The 4,017-nt window shown below is 33.5% G+C and overlaps 1 long non-coding RNA gene across 1 annotated transcript; it reads left to right on the top strand.

The window, feature by feature from the left end:
* The first annotated feature begins 228 nt into the window (after nt 1-228).
* LOC116423651 lies at nt 229-3,544 on the top strand. The gene is made up of 2 exons (XR_004234191.1): nt 229-898; nt 3,495-3,544. It is a non-coding gene; the product is annotated as an uncharacterized LOC116423651 (long non-coding RNA).
* Nucleotides 3,545-4,017: the final 473 nt, after the last annotated feature.

Here is a 4,017-nt window from a genome sequence, read left to right as displayed (position 1 = left end):
GATAATCACCTAAGCAATTAATACCAGAGAAAGCTAATTTTCAGCTTGTTCTCTAAAAACCATCTCCTTCATTTGGTTGCACATATGACAATCTATAGACGTGTGCTGTGAGATTCACTCAATAATTTTCTTGCTCCTACTGCAGTCTCTGCCATCATTCTCTGTTTCTGCTGTCACAATACCATTCCATGGAAACAGCAGTAGAACTCACCCCTTCTCCCCCTTGTATTGAAAAAAAAAAGTTTGCTTGAGAGATTAGTCCTATTATGGTACAGCACTATTTTTCTAGAAAATTAAGGAAGAAAAGAACTAGGACAGGACATAAACATTCATTGGAGCAACACCATTGAAGCCAGTTTTTCTCTCAAAGATGTCACTTAAGGCAGGAACTGAAATCCATTAAAAGTGAATGGCTCATTGTGGAAACAAGTTGAGATAATTTTGATTTCCAGCCCTGGGGGTATCTGCCATCAAAGGAGGAGTCAAGAGAATGTATAAGGCAAAAAAGACAAATAACCAAAGATTTCAGAAGGGGAAAAATTTAATTAAAAACCTTGAGCACTAAAAGATAAATCAGCAGGGAAGATATTAAAACAGAATGGGAGATGGGATCTAGAACATTCAAATGAAGTCAAATGTTTTGAAAAGACATTTCAAGATAAAGGAAAATGAGTTAATAATTGATAAAGTTGAGAACCCATGGATTGCCAAAAGAGCATGGAATAACAGAAGGATGTTCTCAAATGATTTAAGAGAGAAATAAGAATTGTGAAAGAAGAATTTCTGGCCTGAACAGCAAAAATAATTGGCAGAATGGGAAAAAAAAAGTCATTGTGGCAAGTGTCTCCAAAGGAATAAAAGAGGGAACAACTGGTTGGAAATACAAATACATGAAAAGGTAGGACAAGCTGAGAAGATAGAAACAATTACAACAAATAATATTGAAAGAATGTATGACCTCAGAGGAAGGAAAACATTGATCTCAAAATACAGGATACATAAAAATAACAAGTATCATACATTTCTCAGAAGAAAAATATGGCTAAAAAAGTTCTAAAATAGGAATGACATTGAACATCCCATTTTAGTAGTGGAAAGTGGTCTCCCTGAAGAATATTTTCTTGGGGGAGAGATATAATACATAATGAGAGATGGGAGTTTTACAGTAGGTTTTACCTTAAGGGATTTGATGCTTAAAAAGACTACTAACCCTGAAAGAATGTTGGGTTTTTGTGGATAATAGGAGGTTTCAGGAGAGGAGGAACTGGGGCTCCCACACATAATTAGCATCCAAACATATACATAGATATAGAACCTAAAAAGACATTTTATAGCAAATGAGAAAATAAATCATGGAACAAAGTGGGAGGATGTAGAAAAAATACCACAGAAACAGGAAATACAAAAATTCTAAAATTCTACTGTGGAGCAATGCTTCTATCTTCTTTATTATCTTCAAGAATTCATACTTTAAAAAGTAAAGCATAAAAGAAAAAAAAAGAGGGAGGGGACAGTTTTTAACAGGGCAAAGATAGAATTGTTTAGAAGACAGAACTCAGAATTGGTATTTTGGAAGTTTACATTCTTCAAGGAATACAGGAGACTAAAGAATGAATGAATAAGTATAAAGACCATGAATCAAAAAATGAAAAGTTTAGAATAGACAGAAAAGGAATAGAGTTAATGAAAAGAACAAAGGCATTTACCGCTTCCCCCAAATAAAAGAAAATATGCAGAAAATGAAAAGAAAGGTAAAAAATAGGGGAAGAAGAAGCATTTACTTTTCTATTCAACTGAAAGAATAGAGGAAAAAAATTAGATAACTATGAAAGGAAAAAAGAAAAAAAGAATAAACACCTTAAATAAGGAACACTCCAAAACTAAAGAAAAGGGCAACAAATAGGAGATAGGCAGAAGAGCTAGAAAGAAACTATGACATAAGTAGATTTTAATCTTTTAAAAATAGATTTTAAATAGATTAAACAAAAATAACTGAAGATAAAAGCATAGGTTTTTTGGAGGAGAATTCCTGCCCCCTCCAGAATCCTAATTCATACCAAAAAAATAGAAAAAAATGGAAAAAATATAAGTTTAACTCATAACTTTAAATATGCTGTAATGCCAGAGAAACTGAGGCAAGATAGAGATTAGAGAGTATTTAATAATTTATTTAAAAGGGAGAGATATACTGGGACTAAATGGATCCATGGTTTAGTCCCAGGGCTGAATCTGACTATTATCTCCAAGGAGCCAGCCAACAATGTGAGTTCTTAATGACATATATACACATAACTCAGACTCAGGGGGTAGACTGAGGCAGGGGCGGAGTCAGGGTTCTGAGAGTGGGAATGGAACTCTGACAGGGTGAGGGGAGCCACTGGAGATGGGATGACATAGGAGATGGGATGACCTAATGGAGGGAGGAACCCCAGAAATGGGGGAAGGCATCTTGATAAGACAGTGTCTGACATTATGGTAGCTTGGGATGGGGAGAGGCATTCTGATATTCTAAAACATAAGATCTTTTATCCTCATCAAATATTATGATAAAGAGGGAAAGGAGGTTTTGCAGGGTTGGACAGATAATTATAAACTGAAACAGAACAATTAGGGAAACTGAGGCAGGACTGGGTCAAGATAATTAGGGAAACTGATTCAGGGCAATAAAAGAGAACTGTGCCATAACAATGCCTGAAATAAGTAAACCAATAAAATAAGCAACAGATTAGATTAGAATACAAAAATCTCATAATCAATTGTTTGCACTTAAAAAGCAAAAACATATACAGAATAAACAAAATTTATGATTCATTCCAATTTTTCAACAATATCCCAAAAAACGATTAATAAGAAGAAAACTCCCACATATAACAATATTTTAGTAGTATTTTTGGTAGCACAGAATTGAAAACAAAGTAGATGCCTATTAGTTAGAGAATGGCTAACAAATTGTGCTACAATAATATAAGGAATGTTGAAAACGATGAATCCAGAGAGGTATTGAAAGACTTACATAAACAGATGAAAAGTCAAGGAAGCAGAGTCAAGAAAACATTTGGGCTTTTGATAATAGTTTCTTTCTAGAATAGTTTCTTGGTTGAATTCTTCATGGAGATAATAGGACCAAATATATGTATATTTGTTTAATTAACTTATTAAATATATTCTTCCTGTAAGATTAGGTACAGTTTTTCTTTATTTGAAATTTGATTACAGGTTGTTATATAACACATATACCTAAGACATAATTGGGTTAAGGAAGTGTTTAAATAGTAGTTAAGAGCTGTTATGTGCTAAATATTATACATTTTCCTTTTGTAAATATGGTTACTTTATGGTAAATAGACAAATTGTTTTTCATTATAGTATATGATGGTAGAGGACTAGTCTACATATTTGGGACTATGACATTTTAGAATCATTTTAATTACCTGTTGTAAATTTTGTTATTCCAGGAAAAAAAGCCCACAGTAAGTTTTTCAATTATATTCCAGAATTATCAAGTGCTTTGAGACCTCTAGTTGACAAGGGTAGAAGAGAATGGTCCTAGGAGAAATGCCAGATGCCTAGTTTCCAGAGGTCTGAAGTTTTTAATGAAAAATAGACATCTTCTGTGCAATAAAAAGTAAATATTGTCATTTCCAATTTGGCATCCAGTCACTGTGTTTATAAGTTCTCTGTTGCCCATCACAAGTAGCACTTTTGAAAAGTGTTCTCACTTCTAGACCCTCGTAAACTTTTTTCCCCATTCATATTTACATTTTTCTGCTATTCCTGTGCTGTTATCCAAACCCTTACTTTACTGTTGAGAAGTGTTTGAGAATTCTTTATTCAGTAAGACTATCCACGAGAATTATAAGGGAGAAGAAAGAGACACTGCTAGAATAGTAATGGCCCATTAACATCCATTCTGAATTCATTTGCAGTGACAAATTGTCCTAGTTTTCTGACTCTTTCTTTGTAAGAGGATCTGTTTCTATTCTTTACAATGCCCCATATTTGTACATTAGTATAGTT

This window comes from Sarcophilus harrisii, chromosome 1, assembly GCF_902635505.1.
Source record: "Sarcophilus harrisii chromosome 1, mSarHar1.11, whole genome shotgun sequence".
In the NCBI taxonomy this organism is placed as follows: Eukaryota; Metazoa; Chordata; class Mammalia; order Dasyuromorphia; family Dasyuridae; genus Sarcophilus; species Sarcophilus harrisii.
Note: the sequence above shows the minus strand (reverse complement) of the source record. Positions and strands in the feature narration are given on the sequence as shown.